The sequence below is a fragment of the Galleria mellonella genome, unplaced genomic scaffold (assembly GCF_026898425.1).
Source record: "Galleria mellonella isolate WM207_F2 unplaced genomic scaffold, CSIRO_AGI_GalMel_v1 utg257, whole genome shotgun sequence".
Classification (NCBI taxonomy): Eukaryota; Metazoa; Arthropoda; class Insecta; order Lepidoptera; family Pyralidae; genus Galleria; species Galleria mellonella.
The window spans coordinates 456,708-474,064 of NW_026442054.1; the positions used below are offsets into that span (position 1 = coordinate 456,708).

Below are 17,357 nucleotides of genomic sequence, written 5' to 3' on the forward strand. Positions count from 1 at the left end.
AACAGTATGGCACACCCAGTCGATGACAAGAAAGCAACAATTGCCTCCTGAAATAGACATAATGGACACTTCGTAGAATGCGCAGTGTCAAGTGTCGCGAACGCTTTAATCATTGTTAGTCGTTGACATTCCGTACAAATAGAACACGACGGCCAGGGGATTGACGATGCGGTCATTATTTTTTTAATTAAAAAAAAAAAACTTAAATCGTAGAAATAATATATGATGATTAAATATTAAATATTTTATTATTTTAATTAGGGGAATACATATTTTATAATGTTATTACATACATACATATACATCTACATTTGAATTACAATAATGTTATAATCAATTTTCAATGAGTGATTAAAGTGTGTTTGCATGGCTGTGTTTCGGTTAGGCAAACAAGCTGACGGCCCACCTGATGGAAAGTGGTAACCGTCGCCTATAGACATGAGCAGTACCATGCACATAACAGAGTATACTGTTTCGCCCATGATACCCCCCATGCGTTGCCACTCCTGAGGACTCAGGTGTTATTTCTCTGTACCCAGTAAATTCAGTAAATTCAAACCGAAACACAGCCATGCAAACACAATCCCGGTAGAAACACGAATAGTACTTCAAAATCGACTTTTGAAACCATTTTAATTAATTATAAGGCCCATTTTGACTTAACCTATGTTAGTAAATGAGCGATCATAGTCATGACGCTCTTGCTTTGATAACCTGTCCCATCCAATATCTGATTAAAGAAAGCTTTCATGTACTTGTGCTTGAAAGTTTTAACTTGTTTAGTAATACTAGAGGGTGAGGGAGGGGGAAGGGATTGTTAGTAATGAGATTTAACAGCCCCATTGCTAGCAATACACCCTACCAGGTCGACCTCCACGCGGTTCTCCCTGGAAACCATAGTGGTTCATTCTTGTTCAATGGTCACTATGGGCCAACTGACCTACCTTCATCCTCATCTGTCATCCTTCACTGGTACTCCGCCAGCGTATATCGATAGTGCAGACGGGGTCACCGTTCCATCTTCACTCATTAAAAAAAAAAGTAATACTAGAGGAAAACGTGCAAAGGTGTTTACATGGGTACCGCTGCCTTACATACTTTGTCTGTGTGCCTATTTACTAGTTGCCCTAATCGTTTGAACATGTAAATTGCCTCAGTCAAGACTTTAAGTTAAAAGATATATATTAAGGTTTTTCATATTTATTCCATTAACGTTAGTTTACTTAATCAAGAGTTTATTAAATATCTAAAAAAATAGAGTAAGCGCCATCTATTGTCAAATAGTGGAACTACTAAAATTGTGGTTCACTTACCACGCATCGTCGGGGGTCTAAACTAGTAAACAATGATATTAGAATCTAACAGCTAACACCTTTTAATTTCTGCCTTCGTATAAAAAGTGCAAGGGCAAAAAAAACTATATTGAACATCGTTTTTTTTATGTAATACCCAAGCATAACAATACCTATATGAATTCCTCACAGGCAGCATCGCTAATATTTCAATGTGTCACGGCATCTAACCGGACGTCCTTGGTTCGGTTCCTTGTATAGGCAATAGATTATTAATATCATCTCGACAACAGGTATGTCGGTTTGGTATTGATTAAGTTTAGTTCGTCTCTTACGAAACGTTAAGTCAAGAATAAGTTAACATCGCTTAACAAGTTACGTACTTAGTTTAGATTAATTTTACTAATATAATAAAAATGTATTATAACTAGATAATTCTTTATTTTTTTTATGCAACTTAGAATGGCAAACAAGCTGACGGTCCACCTAGAGGAAAGTGGTAACCGTCGCATATAGACACGGACAGTACCATGGACATATTTCAGATGATATGCCCATGACACCCCCTTGCGTTGTCATTGCTAAGGTTATGCCTCTATATCTTGCAAATTCACTGCCATATCCGACCCTTCAAACCGAAACACAGCCATGTAAACAATTGCTGCACGGCAGTAACACGAATGGGATAGAAGTTTGTACAAAGTCTCCATCTAGTATGTACATGAACGCTATTTAAGAAAGAGACTGCAGTATGGGGGACTTCAAAGAGGATTTATTATGGTAAAGTAGCGAAAATTGATGAAAGTGTATAAAAAGATTGATGAATGCGGAGAAAGCTAAAGAGGTCTGTTTGAATCGAAGTATTTAGCGTTCTATTGTTTATGCCTACCCTAATGGGAGACAGGCGTGACAGATATGGATCGTCATATTAGGCATTAACTGTCTACTGCTGAACATGATCTCTCCCATAAGGGAGTGGGGGGTGGGGGGTGGGGGGTTCTAGATATATATGTATGTATGTATGTAAATTTATCTTTCTATCTATCAGTGCTAAGCCGGGCTGAATGGCTAGTCCACAATGAATAGCAGGTATTCCAAAACAATTTTCAATTAATTATTCACAGTACGCACTCGTGGATTTTACAATGCAAAATAATTGCTTAGCTACCTATCCCATAGGTTATTACTATTCCGATAGCCCCGAAATCAATAAACCATCAATAACCCAAACGTGAATAAACGGTCACCATTTTACGACGGGTCGTCGACCATTAACTATGTCGACGTGTGAATTCTATCAAGACGTGGCGAACTATGTGTGTGTTATAAAAAAAAAAAAACTGTCAATATTTATGGTTCTTCCGGTGGACTTGGATTAATTAGGCCTACGTAATTAATTCATCAATTGCAGTGGCTCCACCTAACGGTTATTGGTCCTTAACAAGGTAGATTTAATGAACAAAGCCAAAGGCAGCGCCCTAATAAGTTAGAGCAGAGACCAAGTTCAAGACCAAGTCTTGCTCTAAACTTATTTCTGACTTCAAAAAGTGCTGCTTGCAAAATTGTGTTTTGGAAAATAAGATATGATAATTTTTTTTTAAATAGATTATATTTTTTAAATATCTTTAATATAATGGTAACCCCACCTGCGCTAACGGTATTCGCTGGCGAGGCACTAGTAAGGGATGGTAGTTAAAGTTAGTTCAGTTGGCCTATAGTGACGTATACATTAAGAGTAAACCATAATGGTTTCCAGAGGAAACCGCGTAGGGGTCAAAGTGATAGAATATATTGCTACTAATGGTTTTTTTTTAATGAGTGAAAATGGTATGGTAGCCCCGTCTGCGCTAACGGGATACGCTGGAGGAGCACCAATGAAGGGTGATAGATGAGAATGAAAACAGGCCAGTTAGCCCATCATGATGAATTCATCAGAAATTAACCATGATATCGCGAGGAGGTCGACCTGGTTGGATATATTGCTAGCAATGGGATTCTCAGTCTCCATTACTAACAATCCCTTTCCCCCCTGATTAGATGGATATTGTGTTTATCCTTAAAAGATAAATATATACCATCGCGGACTTCTTTGTAGACCCATATAATAAAAAAAAATCCCTCTAGATTAGGCAACGTTTTGAATGTGCATGTATAGGAAGTCGTTAAAAAAAGAACATAAGTTTAAAAAATAATGTTAAAGTCCACAAATTATGAGTCTTGCTCACGACATGACCAATCCGAGTGATATTCCGCCTTCGTGGATATGCAAATTAATCTGAGCCAAACAGAATTTAATAACACATCAATCAGCGACAACAAACTGTTGACAACAAAAGTAAAACATCTATAACAGCCGGAACGTTGCCATATTTCACGTTTGTTATTGTTTGTCTCATTGCGAATATTTGAACAGTTGTGTACCGTGGACCGCTATATTTGAACACTGGTTATATTGATACACTTATTTAATAATAAATTGTGGAATTTCCGTTTTTAATCATTGTAGAAATAACATAATATTTCGCGAGCTAATGTTCTAAATTCAATTTGATTCTTATATCTCGTAGATTGAGGAGTGCATGAACTTAACTAACTTAATCTGTAATCAACCCAAGTATTTCGATTTGTAATAATAATAATAATAAACTCTTTATTGCGCACAATAGAGATGTATATAAGGAGTATTTATACAGAATGTGCAAAAGGCGGTTTTATTGCTAAAAAATATTACAAAAGGTGGCCTTATCGCTAAAAGAAATGTATTTTTTTTAGGAAATACTTTATCTAAAAAAATGGAATAGACGATTTTAACTTTTAAATTCATAATGTCAGGCATTCATGCTACCATGGTATAATTCTATGTCCTGAAATTATCGTAAATTAAATTTTGAAGATTTTGTAATTGAAATTTTGAGCTCTATTATTGTGAAGAATTCCTTCAAACCAGGTTGTTACTAATTGCATTTGATGAACTAGCCACAAAACTACTACTGCGACTGAAATGAAGAAAATTACTCTAAACGTCTGTTAAAGCATTCCAATAGTAAAAAAAAAATTAACCACAAGTGTCAAGAGTCGAGCGGTGAATGGGTGATGTTAATTTTGTCCCGTGAAAAAGTAAAAAAGCTTCGAAATAGCCGGCAGTCGGCGCCGCATTCTGTGGCGGGAATTTCCGAACCACCTGCCGGCGCCATTTTGATGTTATTATTTAGTTTCGGAGGGAATTACTAATTTGGCGGAAATAAAAATTTCAATTGTGTTATAGATACTTCAATATTTATATACTTTTTGTTTTTAGTTACCATTACATTTAAATGCTTACTGTTTATTATAGTTATTAATTAATAAGATTTTTTAAAAAATGTTTATGATTTTGGCACAATATATGTAGTGTTGCCATAAAAGGAAATGTTGTATATGCTACTTCATATATGCTATATCAGTAATAACATCTATACTCTATGCCATATCCTCAATGGCGAGCCATAGTTCATGAGAAAGGGAGCACCCTATTATGGCGTCCAGTAACCATTAAGATTTATGTGACAGACGCATATAGCATCGAATTGGATAATAATGCACTTTGCCGGACACCACTAATTCTAGTATTGCCAGTTTTGCAATCAAAGTTTATTTATTTTGTTAGGGAAACAAATACTACATAGATATAATTTAATGACATTTATCGATATGTATCTAGATTATATAGGTAGAGTGTCTACATATAAATTCTTCGAGAAAAACAGGTCAACTTTTTCATACAATTTTGCGTGATAAATATTTATATAATCGTTTATAACTTTTATATTTATTTTGTTTTATAATTTTTGCAATTTTTTTAATGCTATTTTATTAAATAATTAAATATAGATACGTCAAGATACATTATGTGCTAAAGTATTTAGAACATTAATAAAAAAATTAGTCAGTTAATTCGACAATTAGTTGACGAAAAGTTAACCCGTTTTTCGATGCTCTATTTATATAATCTAAGATTTGTACATAAATTAATAAAAGAGGTTTGTCGAATTCGACTCTTAGATAAAGTAAAAATTAAAAAGGCAAATAGGGAAAGTTAGTATAAGAGTTAGGTTTTAAGTTAAGTAGATAGATAGATACTCTTTATTGTTTCCTCCAAATTTATAATATTTATTTAATTATCTATCTCTAACAAATATAACAATTATGTCTCAGTGATCAAAAAGTTTATACATATTACCCAAATCGGTTATTTTAAAATTGATGTTAGTCAGTATGTGTATTGAAAAATAATACAATTTAATAAAACAGTATTTATGACTATTTTTGTATGAATATTTTTAAAATACATTTCCAAATTAAATAAATCGATTTCAAGTTAACCAAGTCAGTATGGAACTAATACAGAAGAAAACTTTTTTGAGTCTTTATTAAATGTCAGCTAATTCTAATGATTCTTTTTAATTAAACAGGTTTCTTCATTGTCACCCATCCATGCCATAATAATCTAAATTAAATTATAAATTATTTCAACAAAAACATATTGTTCGTAAACACTTGTAATTCGCTCCCAAAACCTACAAACAAATTTTTGTTAAGAAACAATGCTGAATTAATATAGAAATACAATAACAGTCGTTTACTCCATTGCGTATTGGTGATTATATGGTAAGTGAGAGCAAATAAAATAAACCTATCTTTATAAACTTTAACATTTATCTGCATGCACTCGTCTTTTAAATCCAGACACTAGTTTTTTTGCAATGTAGTAATACTTTTATACGTTTAATGCCTTGTTTACAAACACTAAAAACCTCTAATTGGGAAAGGGGGGAGGGATTATTAGTAATGTGAACTACCAGTCCTATTGCTAGCAATATCATGTCAGATTAACCTCTCCGTGGCCCACCTGAAAACCATTGTGCTGAATTCTAGGTGTATTCATTACGATGGGCTAACTGACCTGCTTTTTCATTCTTACCTATCATCCCTCACTAGTATCCCTCGTCAGTATATACCGTTTTTTTTTTATGGGTGAAAATAGTATGGCAACCCCGCCTGCGCTAACGGGATACGCTGGCGAAGCACCAGTGAAGGGTGATAGATGAGAATGAAAACAGGCCAGTTAGCCCATCATGATGAATTCATCAGGAATTAACCATGATAGTTTCCAGGGGGAACCGCGAGCAGGTCGACCTGGTTGGGTATATTGCTAGCAATGGGATTCTCAGTCTCCATTACTAACAATCCCTTATATACCGTTAGCGCAGACGGGGTTACCATTTTATTATTATCCTCAAAAAGACTATATTTAGTAGATAATTGCCACTCAGATACACATAAGTAGGTATGTAATAAATATAATAATGAGTAGGGATATATATTTATATTATTATATGTATCACATCTCCATATTTAGAACTAACAGAATTTTTCATCGTGCCTCCCACCAAATTGTTTATAATTACTCCTCTCCATCCAAAGGTTGCCTGCAAGAGATCGCTCTTAGCGATAAGGTCGCCCATTGTTTTCTCACTGTGATTATTTCTTGTAATTATTTATATCTATAATAAGTTTACTATTGTAATCATTTGGAGGAAACAATAAAGAGTATCTATCTATCTATCTATAATTTGCTTTCATGCAATTGTCACAATTTATGATCAATCTTAGCTTGTCTTTATAATATTTTTGTATCTTATATGGCAATTATATTAGTTTAAGATATTGTTCCACAAAAAAGAAACATAGGCTTGAATTGTGGTAAAACTAGATATTTTGGTTTATAAATTAAACCACTAAATCGATTTTGATAAAATTTCTATGAAACTAATCTGAAAGTGTATTCTTTTAGATTAAAAAATAATTTCCTAATCGGGGCTCTACTATGAAATTAATTTCCGAATTTTCGGACTCAATTTCGTGTTTTTGTTTATATACCAAAATCAGCCCAGTAAACGAAAAACGTTGCGTTCAGTATAAATCCTACTATAAAAGTATAAAAGTGCAAAGGAACGATATTTTTTATATTTTGAAACGGTATGTATTATGTAATTTTAACATTAAATTTGTGTTTCGTTCGACTTCGAAATTTCGGAAAACATTTCACGGTAGACCCTCAGTGTATAAACGATGGTGTTATAAGGTAACAAACATAAAAATATAATCGAATTGAAAACCTTTTTTTTTCGAAGTCAATTAAAAACATACAATGAGTAGTGAAACTTACTATTTAGATAGATAAATATAGCGGATGAATAGTTTTTTTTTAAATGGATGATAATGGAATGGTAACCCCACCTGCGCTATCGGTATTCACCGGCGGGGCACCAGTAAAGAATGATAGGTGAGGATGAAGTAGGTCAGTTAGCCCATCGTGAAGAATTCAACAAGAATTGTTCACGATGGTTTCCAAGGGGAACCACGTGGAGGTCGACCTAATAAGGTATATTGCTAGCAATGGGGCTGTCAAACTCCATTGCTAACAATCCTTTTCCCCCCAGCGGATGAATAGTAGGCAATTATAAATAGGTATTTATAGTAAAATTAAAGACATGCCCACAACTATGCACTCTGAATGCTAGTCAGAAGTATTTATAAATCATACATTTCATAGAATTAATGATACTGTCATTATTTTAAATTTATACCTATCCATCATCATTATTCATTATCCACTATTGATAATTACATATTACCCAGAAATCATTTCATTTTATTTATTTATCTTAATAAATACTCTATTTACAATTATTGTAGTGTCCACATTCCATTCAAAAACAGCTATAATAATAGCACACAATATCATTCCAGTAATTGCATAGAGATGGTTGCATAGAATATATATAAATATTTTTTTTTGAAGTGATGGTTGCGGTAATATTAATTTTTACCTTATTTCTTTTGTTTTGTTTTTTATTTATGGCAACTCGTCGATTCTTTGGTAATGTTTTGCTTATTTTACTATGTAATTGCAAAATAAATATTTATATTCATAACATGTAAATACGTACGCAATTTACAAATAATTATTCAAATTAAGAATGCTCGAAGCCTAATATTGATATTAGTTTTTTTATTGATCTTTTTTTTTAAACGAGACACGCCATAACGCAAAGGTAATTATCCATACAGCTATACTTATGTATTTTACGCGTAATCTTGTCAAATTTACTGGGTACAGAGGAATAACACCAGAGTCCTCAGGAATGGCAACGCATGGGGTGTGTCATGGGCGAAACAGTATACTCTGTTACGTCCATGGTACTGCTCATATCTATAGGCGACGGTTACCACTTTCCATCAGATGGGCCGTTAGCTTGTTTGCCATTCTAAGTTGTATAAAAAAAAATTATTATATAAATATTATTGATTTTAATAGTTGTTTCTTGATGAAAATCATCCGATTTATGATTTGTTTTTAATTTATTTTTAAAAGGAGGAGGTTTAGGAGAAAGCTGAAGACAGAATGGTGCATTCACCTGTGCTAACGGTTTACAATAACTGGGAAATTATTGGGAATATATTGCTAGCATTGGGGACTAGCATCCTAACTGACTAATAATTCCTCCACCTCTATTTTTACGTCGTACGCTGTATGTCAAACATACAATTAAGAACTTCACACTTAGCTCTTGACTAGTGGCAGTTTATTGATATGTCACATGGGTTTAGCGCGAGCGACCCAGATGCGTCAGCTAGGTGAATGACACGTGTGACCATATCTGTGTGTTTGTGTGTCCCGCACTGTCCAGCCAAGTGCCTGTATCCTGTTTGCCTGAAAAATATCTAGGCCGAAACTGATGCCTGGATTATATCGGGTTTATTTTCTAAAGATTACTATTCGAGAGTTCTACTGTCTGATTATGCTTATACTTGCTCAGATTTAATTTAGTTCGGAGTATATCTTCACGCTAAATTCTTCGCGGGGTAGACAGTGTTTGCAATAAATTTATTGTAAGTGTATAAAAGATCGAAGATTAAGGTTCGATTCTCGTTTGTGCCAATTTACATAATGAAGTCAATTGTCAATCAGTCAATAACTGTCATAAGGGATTTGATAAGAGCAATAGGGAGTACAATAATTTTTAGAAATTTTATATCTGTCTGTCTGTATATCGTAAAAATTTTTGCACCAAACCGAATGCGGTTTTTACAGTTACGTTCCTCTTGATGTAAATTAAAAGCTGGCATATTTTTATTTTGATATGATCCAAAAAAATGGGCCTTGTCAACAGTTGCCATGCTTGGCAGGCGGATTTAGCAACTGTAGTTAGGCTTTGGTGATGTTCTAAGAGGGACGCTGCTTGTCCCTCGACCATCATGTTCCCTTACTCGCCTCTTACGACACCCATGGGAAAGGAAGGGGTGGCCTATTCTATGGCGGGCTCTACACCGCTTCTGAACCTTATACAACTTTAAATGGCAAACAAGCTGACGGCCCACCTGATGGAAATTGGTAACCGTTGCCAATAGACATGAGCAGTACCATGGACATGACAGAGTATACTGTTTCGCCCATGACACCCCCCATGCGTTGCCATTCCTGAGGATTCAGGTGTTATTCCTCTGTACCCAATAAAATTCACCCGTGCAAACTAAGATGTTAGTATTGCAACTTTCCAAACAAACTGGACCCATATATTGAGATGCCATAACATTTTATAAATCTACAAAATTGACGTAAAGATCTTTAGATTAGAACATTTTAACAATATAAACAACATAATGGTGGATTTGGGTCGTAAATTATTTCAAAAATGGTCTCTCCCACGCGACACGAGCATATAAAACGGTACATTTGAATAACATTTAATTTGCGACGTGTTTCACTAAGAAATGCGTGTTACCTACGATATAATAAGCTAGCTAGATGAGTGGCGACTGCCATCGTGTTCGAGTTTTTAAAGCGATTTTAAAAAAAGAATTCTTGAAATCGGCTCGCAATTGACGAAGAAATCGACAAAAAATATACAGTGGAACAAGTAACTGAAAATAACAAGTAAAGTAACAAGTAACCAACTTCAAAAAAGGAGTAGGTTATACCCTCCTTCTTTTTTGAAGCAGTTGTGTTTGCATGGCTGTGTTTCCGTTTGAAGGGTGCATTGCTGTTTCGATTTGAAGGGTGGAATATGGCGTGAATTTACCGGGTACAGAGGAATAACACCTGAGTCCTCAGGAATGGCAACGCATGGGCAGTATTATGGGCGAAACAGTATACTCTGTTACGTCCACGGTACTGCTCATGTCTATAAGCGACGGTTACCACTTTCTATCAAGTGGATCGTCAGCTTGTTTGCCATTTTAAGTTGTAAAAAAAAAACATTTAATATTCCTGTGATAACTTCATTAAACTCGTTTACCTTTTCACTAAACCTATTAATTCAGACTGTAGTTATTTTTTTTTATACAACTTAGAATGGCAATCAAGCTGACGGCCCACCTGATGGAAAATGTTAACCGTCGCCTATAGACATGAGCAGTACCATGGACATAACAGAGTATACTGTTTCGCCCATGATACCCCCCATGCGTTGCCATTCCTGAGGACTCAAGTGTTATTCCCCTGTACCCAGTAAATTCACGCCATATCCGATCCTTCAAACCGAAACACAGTCATGCAAACACAACTTTTTCACGGTTGAAACACGAATGGTACAGAATCTCCCTCTGGGAAGTTAACTCTATTAGTATTATATTATCTGTGGCTTTATGAATAATAATAGGCTTTTATGAACCAAAGATCTATTGTAACTCTGTTGTTTTATTTAAACTGTAGCCTAATATGAGCGCAGTTAATATGTATGAGTTATACCAGTCAGAGTGTATGACGAATTGTATTGTAAGTCATAATCCAATATTGCTTTAAGTGGAACACCGAGCTACGAATGTTCGGAGGTTACATTTAATTTTTACTGTAGGTCCTAACCTTATTTTAATTATTTTTTTGTAGCAACTAACGACGCCACCGGGCCTCCATTACATTACGACATTACATTAGAAACCTCTAAATTTATCAGTGTTTCTCTGCAATATTATGCATGTATTATACATATAAACCTTCCTCTTGAATCACTCTTACCACTATGGGACACCAAGATAAAACATACACCAAATTTTAAGTTCTGTTTCTGAAGGTCAACCATGATGCAGTAATTATTAAGTAATGCTGGAACAAACATCTATATTATATAGATAAAAAAAAATCTAAAAAAAATCGTTTGTTTGTTTCTTTGTAACACTTTATTGTATGTAATTTAATGTATGTAAAGTCTTAAATTAAATAAATTACACAGTTCTTAAGTTTGAAAGCGTACAATGGCGGAATTGTCTCATAAATCATGAGCTCTGACTGCTCAGCAGCCAGATATTGATATATTTAATGACAAAATAGATATATTTTTAAAATGTTGTTCAAAATTTGTAAGTTTGTAAAATAAACCCATGGCTCACTACACGTTTTGGGATATTGTAAGTGTGGTGAGTAATTTATAAATAACTAAAAGGGATTTCTTCCAGTCAACTTTTAAATGTTTGATAGAAATAGTTTTAGGATCTATTGATCATCCTAAGAACTCTCATATTAATTTTCCTTAAATATCTTCCATATACAAACTTCGTCTTCTTTAAAACTACGCAACGGATTTTGAAACGGTTTTTTCAATAGACAGAGTGATTCAAGAGGAAGGTTTATATTTTTTTTATACAACTTAGAATGGCAAACAAGCTGACGGCCCACCTGATGGAAAGTGGTAACCATCGCCTATAGACATGAGCAGTACCGTGGACATAACAGAGTATACTGTTTCGCCCATGATACCCCCCATGCGTTGCCATTCCTGAGGACTCAGATGATATTCCTCTGTACCCTATACATTCACGCCATATCCCACCCTTCAAACCGAAACACAGACATGCAAACACAACTGCTTCAAGGTAGAAACACGAATGGAACAGAGGTACTCAAGTAATCGACTTTTGTACAAAGTCTCCCTCTGGAAACTACGAAAGACTAATATTTTAGTCAAGAATATGGGACAAGATATTCTATATTAGTTTAGCTGCCTTTAATTTGCTAGTCCATATTTTATTCTGGTTTAGTAACTCGCGGACACCTGCACCGCGGACCATTGAACCCGCTCGGATTAGGATGCGCATGATTTGGCCACGTTATTTATATACATTTGGGTCATATTCTATTTGGTCGAATAATAAGTGGTTCCATTTTACGCATAAGTGCTTATTCAAACGGCTATTTGTACAATTTGTTAAATGTTTAATTATTATAATTGTATAGATAGATAGATAGATACTCTTTATTGTTTCCTCCAAAAGATTACAATAGTAAACTTATTATAAATATAAATAATTACAAGAAATAATCACAGTGAGAAAACAATGGGCGACCTTATCGCTAAGAGCGATCTCTTCCAGGCAACCTTTGGATGGAGAGGAGTAATTATAAACAATTTGATGGGAGGCACGATGAAAAATTCTGTTAGTTCTAAGTATGGAGATGTGATACATATAATAATATAAATATTATCCTTACTCATTATTATATTTATATATATACACCTACACACATATATACATATACATATTAACACATATACAAATACATATATTGTATTTAATGGAATAGTTTAAAGAGATCTCTTTCAGTCAACCTAACACAGTGGCATAGGAAGTAGTGATTATTTTATTTGTACTTGTGGGAGGTCTATGCCCAGCAATGGACAGATAATGGCTAAGAAGAATGCGATGACGATGATGATGCTTGTACTGATTGTCACCTTCAATTTGGTAATTATTTATTTATTTATTTTACACTTTATTTCACCATTATTTACAAAATACTAAATACAGTTAATTGTAATGAGAAATGATACAAAAGGTGGTCTTATCGTTAAGCTATATGAAAGAAAATTTAAGGTATATATAAAAAGGACTCTCTATACAAAAGCATATTATAAAATTAATAACTATCTAAATGACAAAACTGTATGGATTTGAATACTGTATGAATGTGAATTGTATTATAAATGTAATTATTGTATTTTTTTTTAAATTAATATTATTTTATATAGTAATTATTATAATTATAAAGTGACGTATCATAAGAATCTGTAACAGATGTATATGAATAAAGATGATTGATTGATTGAAGCGACCTCTTCCAGACAACCTTTGGGTAGAAGATATACATATGTAAATATCTATATACACACACACACACACACACACACACACACACACACACACACACACACACATATATATATATATACGAACCGATGGGGAAGAAAGGTTCTTGAGTGGCGACCCCATATGAGTAAAGGCAGTGTAGGACGAACTCTCACTATATGGAGTGACAACTTGAAATGCATTGCAGGGAATCAGTGGATGCAGGTGGCTCAGGACCGTTCTTTATGGCAGTCTATGGGGAGACAGAATTGGACGAATAATGGCTGAAACGATGACGATGATGATATAGGTAAAATAATTATAAACTAGTTGTCGTCCACTGATCGAAATTCGACCATAACATATATTGTAATAAAGTTAAATTCACTAGATTAGATACAAAGGATTATATATCCAGCAGCGATACAGATAATGAAATAATTATGTATAGATTTGTTTACATTATTTTTTTTATACAACTTGGAATGGCAAACAAGCTGACGGTCCACCTGATGGAAAGTGGTAACCGTCGCCTATAGACATGAGATAGCATGGACATATATTCAGATGCCGGCATGTATAGATTTGTTTACACATAGTCAGATGTATAGATTTGTTTACATATAGTCGGTTGCACTTCACATGTGTACAATTCTGCAACGTAATGGAGAGATTTTAGTACGTTTTTTTGTGACGCTAATGTACTGTAATAGATTCATGATAACGAACGACCTTCCCAGGTTGATAGCGTGATACCTGATAATGCTTTTGGTCTCATTAATTCACAGTGTTGCCGGGTCACTCGAGCTGTGTTGTTTTATTTTATTGTGATTGTTTTGTTTCAAGTTTTTTTTTTTTTTTATTATTTTTTAGTAATTCATATCCAAAGTGACAAATGCGGTGGGTGTATGTTTTAAATTCTTTTTTTTTTTATTAAATTGTATCGAAGTGGCAAATTCTGTTAGTGTGTGATTATTGTGGAATTTTGTTTTTGTTTTTTTTTTTCTATTGTACATTTGTAGGGCAATAAAATGTACTTAATAGATAAAAAAATTATTACAATCATTTCGGATATCGAACCCAGCAATAGTTAATATTTTCAAACAGGTAAGCTGTTCAAAAGCTATTTTTAAGCTATTACAGGATAAATGCTATTACTCAGTAAAGGAGTCCAGAGGGCCTACCATGAAATGTTTTCCGAAATTTCGATACCGACTGAAACATAAATTTCGTTTTAAAATTACAAAATACACACCGTTTAAAAATAATAGAAATGTTAAAATATCATTTGTTGAGACTTTTATGGTAGGATTTATGACAAACAAAACATTAAGATACATTTTACCAGAGGGAGACTTTGTACAAAAGTCGATTGCTTGGGTACCTCTGTCCCATTCGTATTTCAACCGTGAAGCATTTGCATGGCTGTGTTTCGGTTTGAAAAATGGCGTGAATTTATTGGGTATGAGTCCTCAGGAATGGCAACACAAAGGTATCATGGGCGAAACAGTATTCTGTTATGTCCATGGTATAGTCTATAGGCAACACCACTTTCGATCAGATGGGCCGTCAGCTTGTTTGCCATTCTAAGTTGTATAAAAAATAAAAACGTTTACTGGATCGATTTCATTATGAAAGAAAACGCGATATTGAGTCCGAAAATTCGAAATTTCATTTTATAGTTGCCAGCCTGTGGGCCTACCATGAAATGTTTTCCGAAATTTCGGAGCCAAACAAAACACAAATTTGATGTTAAAATTACATAATACATGCCGTTTGGAAATATTAAAAATGTTAAAATATCGTTCCTTTGGACTTTTATGATAGGATGTATGTATGACGAACGAAATGTTAAACTCCATTTATTAATCCGATTTTGGTATAAACAAAAACACGAGATTGAGTCCGAAAATTCGGAATTTCATTTCATGGTAGACCCGCTGCTTTTATCCTCTCCTGTCATCTGCCACTGGGGCCAGCGTATACCGATTACGCGTAGTGTTACCATTTCATTATTTTCCATAAAAAAAATCTCTATGGTTGACTAATTGTTATTCCTTTGGTTACATGAATCAGTCTTTATCGATAAATGACGGCACGTAATGTTATTTTAAATTCACTGACTCATAAGAAATCAAACGTTTACTTTCCTTTTCAATACCAATGTTATGCCCAGTGGACTGGCCTAGTATAAGAAATAAACATTGCTAGATGTAAGTAGGTAGTTTACTATAATCATAATTATATCAGCCTTTAACTGTCCACTGCTGAACATAAGCCTTCCCCTTGGGGGGGTTTTGCCAGTAGTTGCCACGCTTGGCAGACAGACTGGCAACAGCAGTATGACTTTAGTGATGTTTTTGGAGGGACGCTTCTGCCCATCCCTCGACTATTAAGCTCCCTTAGTCGCCTCTTACGACGTCCACGGGAAAGGAAGGGGTGGCCCCCTTCTATTCTGGGATCACACGGCAGTTGTGTGTTGTAGTTTTGTTGAAATTACTACAGAAACTTTATGTAAGTGAAATTATTAACAAATTGAAATATTCATTCATTTTCACCAGAGGGAGACTTTGTACAAAAGTCGATTGCTTGAGTACTTCTGTCTAATTCGTACATATTTCAACCGTAAGGCAGTTGTTTGTATGGCTGTGTTTCGGTTTGAAGGGTGGGATATGGCGTGAATTTATCGGGTACAGAGGAATAACACCTGAGTCTTCAGAAATGGCATCGCATGTTTCCAGGGGGAACCACGTGGAGGTCGACCTGATAGGGTATATTGGTAGCAATGCGACTGGTAGTTCGCATTACTAACAATCCTATATATCCCCTCACACATAATTGCATTTTCTTAATTGGTAAACATGGAATGGTAACCCCGCCCGCGCTATCGGTATACACCGACAAGGCACCAGTGTAAGATGATAGGTGAGAATGAATGCAGGTCAGTTGGCGCAGCATGATGAATTCGTCAAGAATTAACCATGATGGTTTCCTGGGGGAACTGCGTGGAGGTCGACCTGGTAGGGTATATTCCTAGCAATGGGATTCTCAGTCTCCATCATTAACAATCCCATTCCCCCCCCCCACATAATTGCATTATAACTTGACGGTATAATTGTCCATTTAAACTAGAGCTCTAATGTCAATTTAATTACAAACATCGTCAGTACAACTGGCAGCTCAACTTACATTTGTCCAGCGAACAAAGATCTCCCATTGTCCTTTGCATCCAAACGTACATGTTAACAATTACAGGTCAAAACAAGTTGGTTACACGTAATCTATTATGTAATGGTGATTTTCTATGGTTTGTAAAACAGTCACGAGTCACGACTTATGTCTTCCTGGTTCCGTTTGTTATGATGGAATAACAGAACCCACTTTTAAACCGACTGATACTGCATTTTGTTCTATAAGACGATCATGTATGATACTTCTGTAAAGGAGATTCCTTTTTTTTATACAACTTAGAATGACAAACAAGCTGACGGTCCACCTGATGGAACGTGGTAACCGTCGCCTATAGACATGAGCAGTGCCATGGACATAACAGAGTATACTGTTTCGCCCATGATACCCCCCATGCGTCGCCATTCCTGAGGACTCAGGTGTTATTCCTCTGTACCCAGTGAATTCACGCCATATCCCACCCTTCAAACCGAAACACAATCATGCAAACACAACTGCTTCACGGTTGAAACACGAACAGGACAGAGGTACCCAAGCAATCGACTTTTCTACAAAGTCTCCTTCTGGACTTGACCTTTTTCATTACGAAACAACCTTGAAATACCACAGACGTCACTTTCCAATTTCATAACCACCCCATATACGTATCCTTTATAATGGTAGCTATACACGGACCGCCAAAAAAACATCCACCGCGACTATTTCTAATGC

General features: G+C 35.0%; 1 protein-coding gene across 6 annotated transcripts in view; it reads left to right on the forward strand.

Annotated features, from left to right (window-relative positions):
* Positions 1-17,357, forward strand: part of LOC113509956 (inverted formin-2) — a 133,915-nt gene that overhangs the window by 30,958 nt on the left and 85,600 nt on the right. The window contains exon 1 of one of the 6 annotated variants that reach the window (XM_052894946.1): positions 14,135-14,564. The exons of 4 other annotated variants lie outside the window; for them this stretch is intronic. The gene's annotated coding sequence lies outside the window, so the exon portion shown is untranslated. Of the gene's footprint in view, positions 1-14,134; positions 14,565-17,357 lie in introns of those variants that run through there. One more of the 6 variants, XM_052894943.1, reaches the window with a different exon arrangement.